This window comes from Anopheles gambiae, chromosome 3 (assembly GCF_943734735.2).
Source record: "Anopheles gambiae chromosome 3, idAnoGambNW_F1_1, whole genome shotgun sequence".
Taxonomy (NCBI): domain Eukaryota; kingdom Metazoa; phylum Arthropoda; class Insecta; order Diptera; family Culicidae; genus Anopheles; species Anopheles gambiae.
Window position 1 is genome coordinate 7972290 of NC_064602.1, and position 22747 is coordinate 7995036.

The 22747-nt window shown below is 42.9% G+C and overlaps 1 protein-coding gene across 5 annotated transcripts in view; it reads right to left on the bottom strand.

Annotated features, from left to right (window-relative positions):
* The window catches only part of LOC1277726 (nitric oxide synthase), an 88146-nt gene that overhangs the window by 63433 nt on the left and 1966 nt on the right, over positions 1–22747 (bottom strand). The gene's annotated exons all lie outside the window — the stretch shown is intronic.

The window sequence follows — 22747 nt, forward strand, 5'->3', positions numbered from 1 at the left end:
GACAGATTGATGACGCGTCTATTGCTCTATCAATTTCATCGTTCATTGTAGCGGAAGTATGAAGAATTTTTATTGATAACAATGTGAAACCAATCAGCAAAGGTTTAGTGGCTAATTTGGGGGGAAACGATCATTCGGATGGAAGGCAAATTTAGGTTAAAAGCCTCGATTTTCTTATATTTCAAGTAAACTGGGTCGCCTTTTTATATTGATTAATTTCAACAAAACAAAATGATTTAAACAGTATTTTATATTCAATTAAGTTAAGCGTATCTGCTAATAAAAACACCCATCCCTTCGAGAGCCAAAACCCTTAAAATAATATTCCAACTACTGTCAAATCAGCACCACTGAAGCTTTTATCCTCTCAAATCCGCAAACAGAGCACGCTTCATCCGGTGCAAATAAATCCTCCCAAAATCGACCACATTTAATGTGTCCTTCCCTCTATCCTCTACCAAACCGCTCAGCTATTGTGTCAAATTTGAATGAAATACCGCCCCGCAGGATCAAAGCTGACCAAAGCTACCAAAGTGGTTACATTCACCGTAAACTCGTACATCAACCGACCGAACCGGCACAAATCGATGCACCACTTTGTACCCACAGGCCCCCGAAAGCTAGCTTTAAATGTCAAACGGAAGAAATTAAAACAAAAAAGTTTAACTTTCGCATCACACACTGCACTTCCCCTCGAAACCGATTTGAAAGTTCCATTATGTTGCTGCTGAATAACAGTTGCCCAGTTGTAGTAAATCATGCACTCGAGATGCGTGCCGATTGCTGCACGCTGAGTGCAAACCGTTACAGCGAGCGATGGTGGAGAGAAGCAGGAAAAGAGGCCACCCAATCCGGATGGCAATCCTTTACCCACGACAGCGTAAGCCACACGCGTGGCACTATCGCACACAGAAGCAACAGTAACCGGCGCTAGGGCCCGCAGGGTACCGGAAATTGTGAAACGATTGGAAAACGATGTTTGTCAACATGTGAGATTTTTTTTTTCGTTTGCTCTCTGTGTTGACTTGGGAGTAAGCCGCACAGCATATGTTGGGAGCTTTTACATTTTCGGTGTCACAGTAAAGGGGTGGAAAAACAATCGATCTTCACGTTCAAAAGGAAACCACACCCGGTATCGGTGGCGCTGGCATTGTTTCGGTATTAGTAATGGTGTTTAACAGTACCACCGTACTGTTTACAGGGAGAAAGCCGCTGTAATGTGTATCGATTCTTTGGATTCTTTCAAAAGGGCTGTTCCATGTTCCATGTTTACTGTTGGAAACGTTTGTGTGTGTGTATAATAGGACAAACCAAGCCTCTTTATAGTATCACAATGCAGTTAGGTAATGGTGTTTGAAATTTGTGCTTTTGTTCTGACTCGTTTGTTGTCATAAATGAAATTGATTGACGATAACTTTTAATTGATTTTTTTTTGTATCATCAATTGGATCACCATAACAGGTTCAACTTTGCTTTGATACCATATTTAAGCTTCCAATTTACATATTCTAGTTAAATGCAAATTAATGATACACTATTTTAAATTTGTGCTTTGATATGAAAAACATATTTAACAAATACTTCAACGGCAGGATCTATTTGCTTATCATTTTCACAGAATGAACTGCAATTTTGCGCTACATGTTGCGTGTTCCGAGAAACGCAAAGTGAGCGGGAAACGTGGAACATATATAATTCCAATAATAAATGCTACTACTACGACCTACATAAATGATGTCGATACCCCACCTCATACTTCTGCACAATAGTGAGAATGATTATTGTTGTTGTTTGCGTTTGATTTGATAAATTCCCAACAACAGACAAACAAACTAGAAAGAATGTAATTTTGTTGTTCAACAAAGCATAACTTTAGGCGTACGGTGTTGTACGGATTGCATACCTTTGCAAGCTGCTTCGATTTACGAATGGAATAAATTGATTCGATTGTTTGATTTGATTTCTCTTTTAAACAATGCCATAGAGTGTTTGCATTATTTGTTCTGAGAAAACATCCTGACATGCTATGCTTTGAAGTATAGAAACCGAAATTTAAGAATTCCTTAGATCATTTTGAACAACAAAATACCTCACATCCTTTATTCTTCTCACCGCATTCATCTTTATCTCAAGACAAATAGTTTCACGCTCGCCCAATTAGGTGTAGCGATGTGCGATGCTTGATTAAAACTATTTTCCCCTAACTGTTGAAGTTCATTAGAGATTATCAACACCTCGCTAGTACCTCGGAAACCACAAAACGTTCCGTTACACAGTGCTAAACTCTTGGCAAACATTCCTCAAAGCAACACCATACCAACAGCTCCAGCGATGCTTCAAAGATTTCATAAATTCCGTTCACTTTCCTCGCACCAAAATCTACTAGCCGTGGGGAATTGTATCCAAAGCTCGTGCCCTTTAAGCATCTTAGCACAAACACCGGTTGCTTTTCGCCCAGTTTCTCCAAACGGTCATCTTCTCGGTTCACGATACTTCTCCTTCGCGGAACACCATGCAGTTGAAAATGGTTCAACCCTTCCGGTGCATTTGCAAAGTTTTTGCTTCCTAATTACCATGTCCTTCGGTGAAGGAGCGTTGCGGCGCTTGTGGGTAAGCAACTGCACGGGCAAACACACACACAAAAAACCAGCTTAAACCATCATTGTGTGCAAAATTGAGGTAAAGTTCCCCTTGTGTTTCAGGCTGAACTGATTAAATTTCCCTACAGAGAAAGTGTAAAGATAAATTTGTAAGTGTTTCCGGGCGGTTTCCTTCCGCTAGTTACATGGTGAGGTCCAAGTGCTCTACTTTAAGAGTGTTGGGGCAATAATACGTTTACCGTATTAAACATAATCGTAACGCAAACAGCACCTTCTTGGGCAGTTGTATCGAGGAAAACCTTTAACGGAAAGGTAGTTTTTTCGAAACAAACAAAAATCAGGTCAAACATGTACACAACAACAATATGCAAAGAGCAATATTTAATAAACAAATTTACTCAACTATCTTTTTGTTCTTCACTCGGTTTTGCCTTTTTGGGGCCGAAAGGGAAGCATCCTAGAAGAATAACTTTGCCTAGCTGTTTTTCTATTTTGTTTGATCCACACCAAAAAAACACCATCCTAGAATATGCAGGAGGAACGGTTAATCGGAAAGTAGCTGACAGAATAAACTTCCGGCCAGTTTCGTACACTTCACCAAAGTCCACAATGCCACCCCAACGGGAGAGGAACAGAAGGTGCGTCCATACTCCCACGACACACACACCGGGATTGGTCCCGCCACAACACGCCAACCAGACCGAACGGCAACAACAGCGGAGAAGGAAAAAACACCACCACTGGCAACACTAACTTTGAAGGATCATCTACCCCGGTGGAGTAGAACGGGGAGGGCGACTGATTCGTTCGTTTACTGTTCCAGCAGTGGGTAGCACGGGAAGGTGCTGGAAATCCGTTTTTTATCACCATGTTTACATGATTGCAGCCAAATAAGTTTTCCCTTCACCGAGTGTACGCTTCCGTGGACGATCGTAACCCACACGACAAACACCGAGCATGGTTCGCGCGGGGGAAGCGTACAAATTTGCTTCCTCAGAATGATGTCCGGAAACAATTTGGAGGCACTACGACATACGCGTGTGTCGTACAATTTGTGCCAACCCGAACCAGTCCTCGAGTACTTTCCCAGCCTAGTAGGTGGATAGAAGAACGTCCAAATCGGCAGATTTTGTGTGACGTGTGGGTCTGCACAGAGCGCAGAGAGTCCTAGCCGTACCCAAGACCCTAGGATAAGGATAATCTTATTACGAAAAGATCCCATCGGTGATGGAGTTACGAGAGGCAGGACAAAAAAATCCCCCACCATCAAACAAACTTGCCCTATCGATTTACGGGACCCTCGAGAAACGTTTGGCCATCAATTGAGGGTGAACTTTCTGATGGCACTCGAGACGCCGCACGACGGTTACGCAGACGGAAGTCGTTCGCAAATTGCGTCGAGAGTCGTTCAATGTTTGTCTTGGCATGGTGGTGGTGGCGGGCTACGTGCCCAGCCCAGATGGTCAATGGTAGTGGATGAATCTGCACAAACTGTAACAATTCCAACGTCCATGAACCTGCACCGAATTTGAATGTCAAAGTCATCATCGCGCTCGCATGTTGGTGCCTCGTATCTTTGTTCCGCAAAAGCTAAACTGCACGAGCTGAGAATTGCAAGCTAAGCAGAATGATGCTGGAAGTGATTTTTCATCCCATTTCCCACGCCGATGATGGTGTGATGATAGATGACACGATACGCCACGATGCGGCTAATTTCTCATCTTTGCTGCTGCTGCTGCTGCTGTAGGCGTCTGTTGATGAGATCCGTGACGATGACACCGGGCCGATAAAATGAAGCGCATTCTGTGGTTTCTTTTATCGCCCGGTACGAAACACATGCTACTGACGCCACTCGGCGTACACCCTTTTTCGGATGGCTCCCCGAAAAGAAATCGACTCCTCGTTTGAAATGATTTTCCTTTCGCAGGAAATACGCTCACACTCTTCTTCGAAAGCATCACTCTAGGCTAGGAGTGCCGGTAGCCTATTTGACGCCTACAACAACCCATCACCCATCAATTAATCGTCCCTTTTTTGTGGATGGACGTCTCCCACGCTTCTCACACCAAGTGAATTGTGTAAAGGAACGATGATGAGGCCGATATGGTTGCAATTAATTGACTTCAGGTCCCTTACAGTCCGTTGAAGAGGATTGTGTATCCGTACGAGGGGAGATCTGTTGGGTTCTGTTGGGGTGGCATCATGCGTGTCAGTGTGTGTGTGTGTGTGTGTGTGTGTGATAAATGTGATTCAATTAGCGTTGGAGGTGAACGCACACCCTACCAAGGCGTACAAGAACGAGCCATCACAGTCCCCGTGTTTGGGGGACTAGCCGTATGCCGTTGACGGGACTCACACGCATAACATCACTTGATATTTATTCGATTTGAGCATTTATGTAAGTGAATCTTTCTAATGGAGCGTGCTTCATCATCATGTAGGTACAGAGGTTCCGAGTAGGACAGGCCGGTCTAGAACGTTTCGAAAGATGAATGATTGCTCAAGTGGTATTTTCGCTAGTTAGGTCCTCTTCTTTGTTTTTTTTTTTAATGAAATGATAGGAATTTGCCATTTCATTTGATAATCAAACAATGAAGATTCATGCGATAACATCAATTTCGATGTGTAATGTTGGGTAATTAGCCTTTGGATGTATTCAACACGAGGGAACAATGACAATAAGTCATCTTAATTGCTTTGTAGAAGTAGAAAAGGATTTCTAGATGAATAAAGACATTTTTTTATGCTGAGTGCATGACGTTAGACGTTTTGTTGGGCAGATTGCATACTTTTAGGCACATTCAAAAATCTGCAGATACAGAAAAAGTCAAATTACCAAAGCCTCAGCTGTCATTTGCAAAAGCACTTCATATTTCTGCTGTCAGAATTTCTACGAAAAATAATAATCTCACACACCTTAATCATCATCCCCTTTACTATCCACATTCCATCTGCTCACCTTCAATCCGGTACATCCGGTGACAGCTCTTTAAAAATATTTATGAACATGTCACCCATGGCAGCAAGCATTTCGGTACAGATCTTCCTGTTACATCCGGGAATTACAATATACACCAACTGTTGTGGTGTCTTATTGCTACCTAAGCACCGTAGAGACACACGTTCGCTTTAAGTTCCAATTCCCAGGAGTCGAAAAACAAACCCAAACCCTTTCGCTTGCCCTTGCCGCGTGTGCTGCTTTCTTCTACACACACACCGGATCGGAAAATCAATTCCACGTCAAATCCTTGTCAAATCACCGATTTCCGCTCCGATCTGTCAACCGGTGTCTTCACCAGTGATGCCTGCGATGGCACACGGTCCCGCAATATTGATGTAATAAAATTCAGTATTTTTATTTCGCGTCAATCCTCCAACCTCCGGGTTTTTCTTTTCGCTGTTTTGTTTTCGTGTGGCTCACCCCAAGGTACCAAGCACACCGTGTCTATTCTTACGATCCGGCGCGGTGTGTTGTCTTCGTCCCAGCGAAACTGGGTGCTTTTTCACATCCGGTCGGGCTGGCAAGAAACCGGAGGCTGCAAGGAGCCTATCTTTCGGCGTATTTATTTTGCGGCTTTTTCCTTCGGCCTCTTACACGCGTGCCGTTTGTGCGCAAGACAAACGAAATCTCCATTCAATCTTTCCATTGCTCGGCAGCAAGCCAATACCGAAAGCCATCGATAGCACTCGACGCCGGATCGGCGGGTATACGTGGAGTGGCACAATGTAAACGCTGAAATGCATACAAACGGGCGAGTCCTGCGTCTTCCCAGCTGGTACCCGCCGAATGATAACAACCATAAGCGCCTTGTCGGAAGTGGCTTACGCCGGATGGGGAAATTAATACCACGCTCGGCAGCGGCATCGAAATGGAACGTGTCGAAATGGTGAAACAAATAAGTGAACTACCCGCCATGCCATGCCACCCCTAAACCACAAACCTTTCAAGAGCCAATAGAAACGGAAGCAACCAAATCCAAGTACGGGAAGCCCTTTTTTAAACACTTGCAGCACATTGCGCAACATTGCGCAAGCAGACAATCAATCAAGCGCTCTAAAGGTCCTTAGGTAATCGTTTTGCATTTCGCTTTCCGTGCACCGCAAACCGATAATTTACAGAACTGATAGATTATATCGAGCCAGCGCGTACACCACGACCTCTTACAGCCTCTTCAAATTCCACCATTTCGCTCAAGCAGGCTTTGTTTCCAATCATAAGCGCAATTAATTGCACAGCACTTCTGCAGTCTCTACAAAAGCCCAAACCCGTCGTCGATCGCGCAAGCGATAGTGGTTGATTTGGAGCACGGAAATCAATTTCATCAAACCTCATTTCATCGTAATTGAACCGACTGCAATGACAGTTTGAACAAAAACTCACACCAAGTTGCAGAACCGAAAGGAGGGGGCCTCGATAGGGCGTGATAACATCAACATGTAGCGACTAATTAATTGTTACAAATTTAGTTTCCAGCAGCATTGCGCCGTCCCGGCCCATGGCGTTTGATCGTAAAGCATTGAAATTGTGCAATGTGTGAGAGGGTACTGTATAGCTTCTAGTGGTGTGACAGCTGGAGCACGAAACGTGTTGATAAATGTAATAATAATAGCGTCGATATGTAACGAACTGGTGCTGGTGGTGCGAGACAACCTGGTAGAAACTGTAGCCAAACTGGAAATTAACTACATAATCATGTCATATATTTTAAAAGAATCATGAAGCTTTATATTGGTGTATATTTCGCAGTGCAATAGAAGCGTTTTGAATTGACTACGCAATGAGCTGTTACATAAGACGATTAAATATAACGTTTATAAAGCAAACACATTGAAAGTATGCAATCCGCTTAACAAAACGCCTACATTTATGCAATTTTGTTAAAAAGATCACTAATGCCTCATTATCCGCTAAGAATATTTTACCATAACAGTCTAATAATGTTCATGATTACTATTTTTCCATCTACATAATAAGTGTATCGAAAAGGCTTACTACAATAGTAAGTAGCTTCTTCACAATACCTCACGGTACGCGATAGATCTCCTTCAATCGCTCCTTTAAATCTTCCCATACACATTTCTTCCAAACTTTCCACTCACTACAAAACCACCTGCTTTCAAAACTACCGAAACAACGAACCACAAATACCCACATCGCCCAACCGGCAAAGGGAACCCACAGGGAGACAACTAGCGCACACCTAATGCCTGCCACTCATTCATTATTCAAATCAACCCCGGTTTGAAACCACCCCAAACAACCCAGCCCGAAAGCTGCAGAGATTGAAGAAACCGATACAACGGTACACCCAAATACACCTGCCAGGTATGTGAGATGAGGCCCAGGACCATCGCCAGTATCATCGAAAATCTGATCATGATTATTCAGATGAATGCAAATTAGTTTCACGGTTGTTTATGCCGTACCATAACGGCGTTCGGCATCGGAACGCGAACCGCGGGGTGGTAGTTAGCTTCTCGTTGTCGTGGCCTGACTTTCCTACTCCTGAAACCGTTCTAAAAGGTTGCTTCCGTTTTGGTTTCATTTTTCCAGTGATGGATTGCGGGGGGCAGAAGAGCATTAGCTAAACTAATTACTATCAAACTACTCCCTGTATGGTTTTGATGGGTTGACGAAATACTTACCCGGTGTAATCCTTTTGGGTGCATAAGTTTAAAATGCTCCACACCGTTCTAAACTACAAGTGTGCGCTGAAGCTTCAGGTGATAAAATGCATACTTCACTCAGGACTTGTTTCAATCCTTTGCCGCCGAAACCATACCACCTTCAAAGCCAGCCACACATCAACGCTCTAAACTCGGCAGCAGAGAGAACAGCGCACCGGGAGACACCCATCCATCTCAATCGTGTACGCCTGGTCGGAAACGCTTTTCGATCAAATTAATTTCAATTAACGGCAATTTGTTACAACCGGAGCGAAACGGAACCAACCACACTGGCACACTGTCTTCACACGGTTCGCACACGGATCTTCTTACAACCTACCCCAACGTGGGTCACATTAAGCAAGTCACATTTGGGAGGTTTCCCCGGCAGCGGTAACAGTAACGGCACAGCACACAGATCATTAACGGGGTAACGATGCAACCGCACAAAACTGACGATGCACTTTGGGTGATTAGTCTTCAAGATTAGTCTACAAGACACATACACACACGCGTGGGGCACTCTAATAGTGACGCTTAGTAATAGTAGGGCCTCGATGCTATTTGCCGAAGCGATTACCTGCTCCTATCAGTGTCCTCTGCATGTGCGAAGGAGCGTTTAAAAACCCCCACCCGCCCGGATGAGTGAAATTTCACCTTCCGGAAAAACGAGTCTATGAAGCCTACACCCACACACACGCACACATCTCCCTAAGGAATCAAAACAACGGGCGGTAAATATTCATGACTTCATGGCAAGCGTTGGCTGCAAAACCCGTCGGTGGCGGTTTTGGGGAGGTGGAGTTTAAGTTTCACGGTACATTAGCACCACCGCACCGTGTCTTTCATGCCCCCAGAGAGATTGAGAGAAAGAGAGGGGTGCAGACGAGCCTTAAGCGCGGCAATGAATTAGCCGATAAAATTGAGCTTCATCCTGTCCGGGCTAATATTGATTAATTCGACGGCGGAGGATCACAGCAGCACTGAACGAGGCGGCTCCGGCGAGTCATTAGAGTGTTAAAAATTTGGAATCCATTAGCCTGATCAAAATTCAACAGGCTGGCGGCGGTGGCATGAGCGTCGGAGACGATCGATTTGTTTACACTTTCCAGTTCACCCAGCGCCCAGTGTCATAAAGTGTTTGCAAGTATTTATGAGAAAAATGATGCGCATTGTTAGCCGTGTGAAGGAGCAACAAAAAATCTGTTCTGATGTAATTAAAAAGTTAATTAGTACATAGAAGCACCGGCCAACCGGGCCCGGCGAAACCAGCGGGAAGAATGACTATACAAACAGTTAAAATTAACAAATCGTTTCCCTTTTTCTTGCTCAAACGGTTGGCTCCCGGTTTCCAAAACGAATCCCAAACAAACAGTCTGGACGGGAAATGATAATAATAGAATGAGAAATGTCCTTTCGGCGGTGGGCGATGGTACTGGTCCTGCGCCCAGCTGCAGCTCGTTATCGTTGATGAAGGTCTTTGCATTCGGTGGGGCATTTGTACGCGGCAAAAGCATTATCTTTCTGCACCTAAAACTTTTGCTCATTTTCACAGATTCGCTTCAAAATGGTGCGACGAAAAGGAAATCAATCATAAAGCCTTTTTGAAGCGTGTGGCCCTGGCGCTGGGGAAAGCAAATGGGACATTTCATTAATTGTCTGGTGAGAAATTGGTGGAATTGCCGGTTCTATTTTTATACTTAGATGTGTTTATTCTTTTTCTTCTATTTGGCGTAACGTCTTCATAGGCGGACATGCCCGGCCTATACAGGTTTTCGTTATTTTATTCATTACCACTTAGTAGCTAAATAGTAAGTCCTTGCTACGAGGGGCGGTCCAGTGTAGGCTTGAACACATTACGGGCATGATATTGAGCCATTCGATTTGACGACTGTACCACGGGACCGCCGCCAGAAGTGTTACCTAAGTCATAGTTTTAAGACAAAAGACCCACATCGTTACGCAAATTCCAAATTGCTGCATTTTCTTCATGCATACAGCAAAAAGCATCCACAAATCATTCATACGTAAACCCGCAAATAAACACTTTTTCACTTTCCACTATTATTCACGATGCAAAAACAAACCTTGTGCAAAAATTATTCACTATTCTTGATCTTATTTCCCACCTTTTATGCTTTCCCAGGAATAGTACAAGGTCCATTACACAGTTTACAACGGGGACAACATTCATGGACTCATGGAAAGGAAGCACAACATTACTACGACTATCAAACAAACCCACCCCGTGCGGTACATCCCACGGCGAAATGTGATATAATTTCTAGACCACCAACAGCAGTAAGTAACAGTGGCGAACTTATTCCATCAGCGTTACTTTACCAGCACTAAGCTAGCAGCCAGCGGAAACGGACACCACGCGAAATGACACACTAAAGTTTGCACTTTATTTGCGAAACCTCGTGGTCTTTTTTGTGTGTTTTGTTCCTACCCACAAATGTGTTGCAATACGTCGAATCGAAAACGATCGTAAAAAAACAGGGCGAACAAATGTGAGGTGAGTAACCGGAGAAGTAGTACATCGGCACGCGCACAGAAGTGCAGTAGGAAGCGCAACACACCGCTTCATCATCGGATTGTTCTGTTGCGTTCTCGCGTTTGGTGGGGTAGAATCGCGAACAAAAAACTTACGTAGTACAAACCAGGGATATTCTACAAGTGTAGCTACTTCTACTGCTTCCCACCGCGTCCACAGAGGATGAGCGGGTGAAATTTATTAGAGCTGTGATTTTAACACCTGAAAATAGTATCCAAACGTTCGGTCCAGTTTGGTGGGACGCAGTAAAGCTGAAAAACCACAAAAAAGAACCATCCAGAGGAAGGGATTGTTGGGGCGAAGATAAGGTCGGTTTGTCTTTTTAAATACGTTTACACGGTTATTCATGAGTCTCGTGCATTGGTTTCCTTTCGCCTTACGGGCAGATGTTTACAGAGCAACACAGTACAGCGTTTAATTTGTAGGGTTTTAGTGCAGCACCGTAGTGTTGTGCTCCATTACGTGGTGGAGTTAATGGTTTGGAGAAATTAGTTGAGCAGCAGCACATAAAGTATTCAATTTGTTGAAGAAAACTTTCGAAATGTATGCTCCCATGCAGTGTTATTTACTTAATCCAGAAAATGTTACTTTCTAAATTTCCCAACAGATGGCGCTTTTGCACTAAAAAGCGTTTTATGCACTACTTTAACGTTTCAAACACGATCTCTCACAGCTGATAGAGCATAATCAACACATAATTCGAAATGAGTTAACCCACTGCAAACAAATAACAATATAATAAGCCACAAATTAGACTTTTCCACAAGTTTCTCCCAGACAAAATGCTGCCAATGACTTCTACCCCTTTAAAAACAACTTCACACAAACACACAGTGCCACAAATTTACCCACTAAGCTGCTTTCGTAATCGAAAACTTTCCTCTACTAGTAAATACCGTACCACCTGCCCCACCAACCACTTGGCAGGTCCTTTTTTCCACTCCTCAAAATGAGAGTAAGGTGGAAAAATAAACCCTCACCCGGCACCATATGTCACGCCATCTCGCCGGTGTCAATGAAAGGATACAACTTTCTCTTTTCGGTTCAGCGATCCATTGCCATCATCATTCCATCAATCCGGCAAGTGTGTAACAATTTAAGGGAAAAACTAATTTTCACCCCACCGATCTCATGGCTCATCTCGTGCTCGGGTTGTAAGCTTCCCTGTTTTTTCACATGGGTCGAGAATTAGCACATTAATGAAATTTTGGCCAAAATAAATTTACTTCCTCCGTCTGGTTTGACGCAACTAGTTATGAGGTTTTGTGTGTGTGTGTGTGTGTGTGAGGGTTTTTTTTCTGAAATTTTTGTTATTTTTTTGGGGCACAGAACTTAAACACACCCTGCCATCCCTGGTCACTCTGATGGTAGTGTAAAACTTCTCCCACATGAAGATGGATTCATGATGTGAGTGTGTTTCTTGTGTATGCTGGTGCTATACAAACCTCAGTCCTTGTACAACCCTCTTGTAAATCCCGCCACGGATATTCCTGAGTGCTGACTGTGGCAAGACTCAACTGTGCGAGCAAAAGTTATACCATCTGCGTTCATTGCGAGTACTTCCGAGCGTGGTTTGCAGCTCACATGCTGCCACAGCTCTCCTCAGGTGGCGCTTGCCGTGATGTATGCAACAGACCTCAAGATAGTTTGATAATTTTGAGCTTGTTTCCCCTGTATGTAGATCTGTTTGGGAAGAATGCACGTCTTGCCTAATTCCCATTCCTACTCATGCTTTCTTTCATGTTAAGATTTTCTTTGATAAGTTAATTTTAGTTGCACACAAGTCCTTTAGCGCACCAACTTGTTGCAAAGGTATCGTTTTACATAAATCCTAGTACATGGGAAACCAGGACCAAAATGAATAGACATGCCGTAACAGTGCCGTCTCGAAAGAATCAATGTTCTTGGAAAATGGGGAAACTAAGTTGAATTGAGTTATTTTAATCATTGAAGTTGTGCCTTTGCCAGTAGGGCATGGGCACTGTTCCGGTCTAAAGTGCTACTGCATGTCTGGTGAAGGAATTGAATGTTTCCTGACAAGTTCTTTGTACCGTTCCCGGCTGCACAAGCACCCTTACTCTGCAAAGCTAGCTAATAATGGAAAACTGTACCAGTACCTTTACCGCACACAACAACTTTGCAACGTAATGGGCAAAACAAATGAAAGTCTCCTTCAAGCCCACTAACAAACGAACCCAAGAGTAGTACATCGATCCTTTACGTCAGCTGAGCTGAGTTGTTACCAACTGCAGGACCCAGGGACGGATGGATCCACGCTACTAGCGCAACCGAAATGGATGACGCACACACTCAAGTTTGATTTATTAAAATAAGTGCTGTTTCGGTGCAACTCTATAATGGTTGCCCATATCGGAGCCCATTAAAAACTCACCTCACGAACATTGGCGGCTCGCGGGGTTTCTTGGAGGATTTGGTACATTAAACTTTGGCGTCTTCCATTTTTTTTTTTTTCGCTTAGTTTAGAACCCACATTTCCCACTTGATATTTCTTGCTTAAGTCTTTGTACCTGAAGCTTTTGGGTAGACACAGCAACAACAGCAATGCCAAATGGAGCAAACCAGAAGCTCAAGAATGGATGCGATTGCGTGATCAAACGATTCCCTTATTTTTTGCAGAAAATCCAAAGTTATTCGACTAAAAGTACATTTTAACGAGCTAGAAGTCATTTTTCCCCTCTCGGAGCAACAAACTTTTGCTTAAGATACGCCCATGCTCATCGCCACGGGTTCGATTGGGCTTAGAGTTGGCGCTTAGATTGGTTGAACTGCAACAACAACAACAAAACATGGATCGGATTGATCGGAACAGTTTGTGCGTTTCATGAATCAATCAAATAGCGCCCATGCGTTTGTGTTGGTTGGTGTTTGTTCCCCTTAAAGTGACTGGAATTAAGAAAGTCATTCCTTCTGTATCACTCGCAGTGTTATACAACAAGTGACATTAACAACAACTTGCACAGAACTGAACAAACTTCTGGTCAAAGTTCTTTGAAGTCAGCGAAGTTTTAAAGGGATTTGCTGTTTGGAGTGAAAAGCTTCTTGATGATGTCAATAAAGTTCTAGAGAAGGCAACAGGTCCTACCACTCTGCGGTAAATGTCAACGAATTCCCAGTACAATAAGCAAACTTTTGACCTTTCTCGTTAAACTGTTACAAAGCCCGATGTTCAATAGCATATTTACATTTCATAAATCAATTAGACACGAGCTACACATGTAAACTGTTCACATTAAAAGTACCTAATCCGCCACTAACACGAGCCGGATCACCTTTCACCGGACCCGGCTGCCACACGAAAGAGAGCTACAAATGCTTAACAACCAGTGTTCCGAACCAACGAGGGTAAGCCGTTCGTTCTTGGCGCAGCTAAGCTGGCCATAAAACAGAAAGCCCCGTATTAGTCACGATTAGTCAGTATTTACCATCACCAGCCCTTCGGGACGCATCGCATGGTTAGAATATAGATTCTTTCTCTCTCCCTCACACACTCATCCAAATATCGAACGCTGTCTGGATTGTGCTTTCCGCCCAATCCGACAAAATCTCCCGCCACGTGGCGAACAGCCCGATGGACTGTTAACGACCGGGTTTAAGCTTTCTGTCAGCTTTGCTGTGGCTGGTTTGAGATGCTGTGGGGAGAAACTATCGTTGTTGTCCCGAAACGAAAGAACAAAAAAAAAAAGAACAACAGCTCCCTCTGGTGGGAAAATGGACGTGTGCCGTTTTCCTGCCCACTTTCCGTACGGCCTCTCTTTCTCTCTCCCGCTCTCTCTTTGCCTTTGCGGTCTGATAAAGCAAATAGTCCTTGATCTCGGTCCCAAGAGGCGCATTATCATGGTTGGCAATGTAGATGCTGAAGCAAGCGCCGTGTAGAACCGTAAAAAAACATGTGTACAGGCCGTGGGGAGGACGCCGGGAGCCTGGAGTAGTAAAGTATGGGCCGAAAATAACCCTGTTGTCGTTTACGGGAAATTGACGTTACGCTCGACGCTCGTGGGCAGTTATTTCCATGTATCCCATCCACAGCTACACCGTGTAGTAACGGTATGCTTCGTCAAGCTGACTGACTCCCAAAACCGCACCGAGTACGCCACGGACAAAACCCACATGAAACGTATTTCCACTCGAGCCATGAAGCGAGCGACCGTGACTCGTGCGGGAAGACCATTGACCAAGCCAGCCCGGGGACCGGCCGGCCAGGTAAGTGCATAATACATTTCTATATCTCGTAATCTGGTGCAGATTACGCCACTGCACAGTGGGCAACGGCCATACAAACGCCGGGATGAAAATCAATTCCTCGTGCTATTGCAGTTTTTCTTCATTCAATACCATTGCTCTTACTACACAGGGCAGTCCTGTACTAAAATCGTCAAGACAGCGAAAAAACCTTTATAATTATCGCTCACAACATTAAATTATTGTGTAGTACTTAACAGCATCAACAATTATTGTTAAGAAATAAAGCAAAGGCGGAGTAAGTTCGTTACTAAAAACGATTTTTAAGTATTACGCGCTAAAAAAGCCGAGTTTTTCATGGTTAGTTTTGAAAAGAGCTGATTCCTATCCTACGATCTTTTTCAAACTGTTTTTTCTCGGTTCAGCTTTGTTTATTATGCCTGTTTGTTTCAAATGCCCGTTTATGACAGGTAGTTCGATACTTGTGGTGTATGGCTCATACAACAACACGTCAAAATCGCTCGCGCTATTTTCAAGAAAATGTTCAATAATTTTCGGGGTCGCGGATGGTCGCAGCTAATTTCAACGTCAAAACGTAGGGAAAATGTTGACCTTTCCTGTGATATACGACACACGAGTGAAATCGAGTCGAATCATAAAAAAAATCACTCTCCAAAATGAAAATATCCAAAAATTCGGCAGTGATGTTTGGTTTTCAATCATTAATGAACTTTAAAAACAAGTTTTTGCAAAATATTCTGACATAACATCAAAGTATGACAAAAAACCTTTCCAATGACACATTAATTATCAAAATCTAACCATCATATACTAAAATATGATGGTTTATGTTCGGTCGAAAAATAGCTCAAATTTGGGACAAAAAACACAAAGTTTACACTTTGATTGCCTATATCTCAGTAAGTTTAAGATAAAAACGTGAAATATTTTGGTTTCAACTAAGTTTAAGTATCTATTTTAAGAAAATGATTATGGTGTTAACCTGCGATGAAGTTGGTTTTTCGATTTTTATACAGGCGTTTGCCCAATGTGCACTGGCACTACGCTTCGACCCGTGACCTCCACGGGCGCACGGGCGAGGGCAGATTAAAACCTTGTTCTCGATGGGATTTACGTCTGGCTCGCTACCCAAGATCAGAGCTTGCCCACTGTCGGCATATGGCAACGAGCACGGTGTCAAAAAGAAGCATCACTTTTGCGTGGGATGCTGTCGAACGCAGGTACGACGATACAACGTGTCAATGGATTGAAGTAAAGAAGTTTGCCGTTTGCAGGCGAGCACAGTGATACGTTGCAAATATGTCACCAACCGGAGCAGCTGTCAGTGTGCCGTAACTACGATAGAAGTGCCAAAACGACGCTGCAACACTTTGTTTCGTGTTAGGTCAAGCGTTCCACGTAACACTTTCGTCATTAGATCACTTTAGCAAGCATAACACATAATTTTAGGCGTTTTGTAATGCACATTGCATACATCTAGGCAAACTCAGGACCCAATAAGGACTCAAACCACTTTAGCTTTAATCTTGTTTCATTTCAACATTTTCCAATTACGATCAGCGTGTCGTACGCCCCCTCCCCTGAACAAGTGCCTTGCCAGAATGCAATAATTAATGTATGCTTAATCTCTCGCTAAAGCTTCCCACCAACGCGCAACACCCGCGTGTAGGTTAATGGGTTAATCGAAATTTAATCCAAAGCACTAGGCCGTAAGCAAAACAGCCCGCTGAAAGTGAAAGCCAGATAAGCGCGGATGGGTGGCGGGCCCGCGGGCCCGAATGTCAACGTTGTGACTTTCCCGCACGCGCTAAATGTGACGCACGATAACGCGCCGCTTGTGACGTGTGGTGGAAATGAGAATTTTATCAAACCGTGCTGCAGGGTTTGGGCTATTATTTGCCGGCGAGAATGCAAACAGCTGCCGCATGCGAGGCGGTGGAAAATTAATACAGAATTAATTAATTATTATTGTTGCGGCACCGGAGCTTTCATCTAGAAAGTTTCACTGTTTAGGGCGGCGAGCCAATAAAGCTGTTGCATCTGTTGAAGGGTTGAAGAGTTTAGGCATTTTTTGTTTTTTGGTGTGCGGATACGTGCATATGATTATCACGTGCACTAGGCAAGTGTCATCAATCAAGCTTAGTTCATCCACGTCTCTCTAATCAAACGACGGAGAATATAAATAGTCAACTTGCATGATTTGCTACTGGAATTGACAACAGTATTATTTTTTTTAGAGCACAAAGTGTATCATGTTTCAATTGTCAGTCAGTGTTTCAATTTGCCACGCGAAAGGCGATTAATTAATACAACAGTTTAAATTCAATTGCTGCTTCACAACACCTTCAATTTCATGCACCTCATGACACTGAAACCACTCGAACTTTCCGGCATTGTGCTGCTCGCAAACCTCCGCACCCACCCCACTCCATCCACTGCTTCGACGCTCGACAAAGGACAAAGGACATTAATTTTCACCCAATTACCGACCGAAAGTGAGGCATATCATGATAAAGTGCTCCGGGAAAGCGATTTTGCGCTGGTAGTAACACTTTGCAACCTGATATCTTTATGGGGGGGTTTATGAGCCGTATCCTGTCGCTCCTTTCGGGTGTGTTCGTTTTGTGGGGGGTAGGACTCAGAACTAATGCTCGGAAGCGTTAGTGCACACAGACACAGCCAGAAGGGGGGAAATTGAGGGGTCGAAAAAATCGTCTTGTCACAGCATGTGTCGACGTGATTGAAAGGAATGTTCCAAATGATTGTAGGCAGGATGATTTACATCCTTTAAGGCTACATCCCACCACCAACATGTGTTGCTGGCGATTGGTCAAAACCACAGCGAAGAAAGGGCTCCAGTTAATGGTATTTTGCCATAGCTTAGAATGATTTATTTTGATTTGATGATATGATGGTCATCATAACCGTTTTGTGCCATGTGTTACTGGGTGGAGGTTTTACTCCTTGTACCAAGTTCTTCGCCTTCGTTTTGGATGTTCGCTATAAATCCTGCTAAATAGTGTAAGGGTTTTGGAAAGGGAAAGGATTGCCGATTTTAAAGAATCACTTTCGGCTATCAAACGCTACTGTTTAAAGATTATTCTCATGATGAAGTAAATAATAAAAGGGGTTCTATCGGAACCTTTCCCAAAGCGAAAACGAAACATCGTATGCGATCTAGTCAAATCTATTCAAAAATATCCATGCTTACAACCATTTCTCTGGAACCCTTGCCACAATGCCAGACGCATTCCCATGGGGTTGAGAGAGAGAGAAAGAGAAAAAAGGAAACATGCAAAAGCGACATGTCACATTTAACCGGAGGGACGTTGTCACTCAAACGGAACGGAAAAAGAGAAAAGGAAAAAAGATCAATCGTTACAAATCTGATGATAAATCCAATTATTTTTCCCACGCCGCCGGTTGAGTTTTGCACAGAAGAAATGGCGTTTTTTGTTATTGTGTATGCAAGAAAGAAAGTGATCCTTAGCCAACCAAACGAAAATAATCGTGAACGCAGATGATGGCAACGCACAGAAGCATGCAAACAAGTGCGATTAGTCCTTTTCGGAATAACCGGTTTATTGTTGGGGTTTCGGATTGTCCTGCGTCATCCTTTTTGAGCAAGATATTTCGAATCTGCGTGCTTTTCCAATGTAATGATCAAAATGTTGTAAGAATTAACAAGAATGTATGTATAGCTGACTTCTATAAATTGACCTCAAACAATCACATTAAAATGAGATAAAAATGTGATTTGCAATGGTACACATTTCTTAGGTCATACTTGTGTGGTCATAATTGATTGCAGACCTTTAGGCGTTTTATAGCCAGGACACAAACCCAACCTTAACCTGCCGAAATGAAGTTGGCTACAATTGTGTGAAAAACTTTAGCTAATAAACATGTTTCACGTTAACTGGACGTATAAATGTTGCCGAAAAATTTAAATTTATGCCACGGGATTATGAAAATGAGAAAAACTTTACTTTTCGACCCACGTTAGCGCAGCCAGGGCGAGCATCCCAACACTACCACCGTTAATTTAAAAAAACTGGCAGATTGCTCACAGTGCCATTCTTTTCGTGCTTTCTTGCCGGTAACGTTAAGGAATTTCTTTGGCATCACGCTCACATTCCTGCAACCCCCAACCACGAGGACAACAAACTCCAAACCCACCCCCCAAAAATTCCATCCTCAAGAAGGGACAGCACAGCCTTACTCCCAAAGAAGCTGCGTAAGTAACTGAATTACTACGGGGAATCTTTTTCCGTTCACTCACCAGCAAAAAGGTTTTGGGGCGAGCGGGGGTTTCAAGTTTTCAAGCTGTATTTACTGACGAACGGACATTGGCAAATTGTTTTCCGGATGCCACCGAAAAGGTTGGCATGCCGCCGGTGTGCTGAAGTGATTCAGCATCATTATTTGCAATAAATTTAATGAGCCCACTCAAAGGAAGAAAGAGAACATTGGCAAGCTGGTAAGGGTTGCTGGAAGGATACCGGCAGCGTGGGAAAGAAAATCGGCTCAGTGCTCTTTTGAGTAAAGTCCCGTTCCCATCCCTCAGCCTTCATTCAATTCCTTATGCCTACTGACCACTCTTCAACCGCTCCTTACCACACTCGATACTAATAAACCCTTTTTTCCTATTGCTTCCATGCCAGTCTGCCAATGTTTGATTAACCTTTGACCGTTTCACGGGCTGTTTTTTGCCGGCCCTTCATTACCTTTCGGACTGTCCCACCATTCCGGCACAAAGTTTCCACTTCGCAGGAAAAGGGGGACGAAATTTCTCAACTGTATATTTTGCATTTACTTAGCGTCGAGTTTGGCGGAATCTTTCAAGCGTCGAGCGTCGCTGTTGGCCAGCAAAAAAAGGAGCAAAACAAAAGGGAGGCAACCCCAGTTTACGAGTGCAAAATTATGGGCAAAATGATTTTCGGCTCTGATTGAAAATGATGCACGGTTGCGTGCCTTTGCAGCGATGCTTTTGGGGTAAGTTTATTAATTAAAGGTTTCATGGGTTTCAAGCCACCGCTCAACGCAGAACGCTATCAAGAGTTATCCCGTTTTGCGTATCAAGTTTGATTAATTGGTTTAAGCAGATTTGTTTTGCACGTTGTTTGTTGGATAATGGTTGATAAAATTGATAAATTGAGCTTTTAAGGGGGTTTAAAAAAAGAACCCTAAGTTAATACAGAAGCAAATAAGTATATTGACAGGAGTTTATTACGATTCTGTACTATAATCTGATGTTTACGTCTTTTCCTAACTCCTGTTTGTTTATTTCAACCTATATTGATCTTCTCTTTTTTATGATCCCAACGAAACATTCCCTTCCTTCAGACTTTTCTCTGTTTAACTTCCCAATTTACGGTAGTTTGAAGTTTTGCCACACAGAATCCCGAAGCAAAACCAGTTCTGTGACTTTTCCTTTACCAGAGCACCAAATACCAAAATTCAATTGCTACTTTTGCACTCCGTTCCGCAACAAACAGCAAAAGATCAACAGTGACGGCTGAACATCGTACGTAAACACAACTAGCTGCTTACTTTTTCGCCCAGTTTCTCACGTCGTACACCTGGTCGGAAACTTTTCCCCGCTTACAAACGAGCCTCTAGTGACGCTTTTCCTTATTCCCAATCGATGTAGTTTTTCTTTTTTTGCAGAAAACTCTCGTTCCCGTTCATCGGTTTTGTGGAAACGTGCGGAAAGGGGGAAAAAACATTTCGTGAATTCATTACGTTTATGATTTTCCCAAACATTTTTCGAAGCTCCCGTTCAAAATGCCACTCCCGTTCACTTTCATCAATAGTTCGTGCCGTTACGAATGTTTCGCGGACTTTTACAAGTAATTCTTTTCCCTGCCTTTTCTGCTGTTTTTACCCCCATTTTACTCGTTCGACAAACAGGTGGCGAACGGAGTTCAATCACGAAATAATCGTTTGCGCTTTTTTTGTGAGCATACTTTCGAGGTGAAGATGCGCAAAGACACAAATTCTTAGCATTCAAGATGATTGTTTTTTTGACAACTTTGAACGTGATTTTTTAGTGTTACAACCTTGGAGTGTGAGAGCGGTTGTATGTACAAAACGGTGGCAGAAACTAAGACGGACAGTGGATGCTCTTTTCAATGCGCTTTTCTTTAGAATAAATAAAGCTCAAAAAGCTGAAAAGAAGTTGCTCCATTGGTTGCAAGACAAATACGAATTTAATCAAATTGATTTTCAATTTATCGTGACGTTGGATGTACATTTGTAAGGAAAAGTAAAAGAAGCACACTTGATATGGTTTACGTAGTATGAAATCGAATAAAACCATTATATTGCAAAATATTTTAAAATATAAAACCGATCTTTGATAAATCAACTTGCACCACTAAATAGAGTTTTAGATTTTTGTGTAATCTTCAAACATAATATTCTAGCATCTGGCATTGAAATGAAGACAACTCCCGACAAAAAAGGACACACTGATCCCGGTGCCCCTTGGCATCAATATTCAGGTGCTGGGAGTAGAGTATAATAAGCACAAGGAGCAGACTCCCCTTCACTGTGGCTTTTCTAGAGAATATTTAACTTTTCACCAGCAACCACACACACACAGCAACAGACGCCCAAGCACGGCCAACGCATTGATCGACAGCGATACACAGCGGATGGTTTGTTTTTCCAGACGGATGATTTTCCCCGACCCCGTAGTAATAAGGTGCGATAGCAGACGATACACAACGAACGACCGCACAACACCACAACAAGCCTCGGACGAGAGGGAGAGAGATAGGCAGAAACTTTGCGTGGGAAAACCAATTGGACGTGAAATATGTGCCGAAAGATTGCGATGAGGAGTGAAGTGGTAGAACAACAACAAAAACAACCAAAAAATAACCCAAAAATAACCCTAAGGTATGACGTATGGTTGCACAGGAAAAGCCTACTGTTAAGGTGTTTGTCGTTTGAAAGGTGTTTTCGTTATGCACTACCAACACACCGCGTTTTCAATTGGAATGGTGTGATTTTTATTTAGCCTTTTTGTTTACACTGCCAGCAATATTGATAAATGGGGGAGGGAGTGAATAAATTTAATAAATAATCAATTGCACGCTGCACTTTTATGTGACTTCCAATTTTAGAGGTGATTTGAAAGTAACAAATTTATGGCGTAGTGAAGCAAATTCGATAGCAATCGCTAAAAATAGCACTCGAACTTAATTGCTTACATTAAGTTGCAACTGCAGTTGATGGCTCTTTAAAAAAAAAAAACACATACACACACACACACAAATTTAGAAAGGAAATTGCTCATGTGTTCTAGCTATGTTCAACACACAGGTTTTTTTGTTCTAATTGAGGAAGTAATAAAATTGACTTTCAGAATCATTGAATCTTTATCACTGCGGACATGAAACCGTTGCAACGATATTTTGGCAATTCCGGCAGTTGCAGTTGATGCAGGACAATTAATCAAAACATGTGTTTTTGTTTATATTAACCTTTGAAAGTCATTTCGAAAACGCCAATATTAATAATTGATGTTCTGACGCATCGTAAACTTGATATGGCTTGATAGTTTGACGGGTTTGATTAATAATAATAATTATTATTAATGTGATTGATTTACTGTTGCGCCAAAAGCAACTCTTTTTTTATCTCGAACCCCGAATGACATTGTATGACATTGTGATAGAACTTTGACCACATT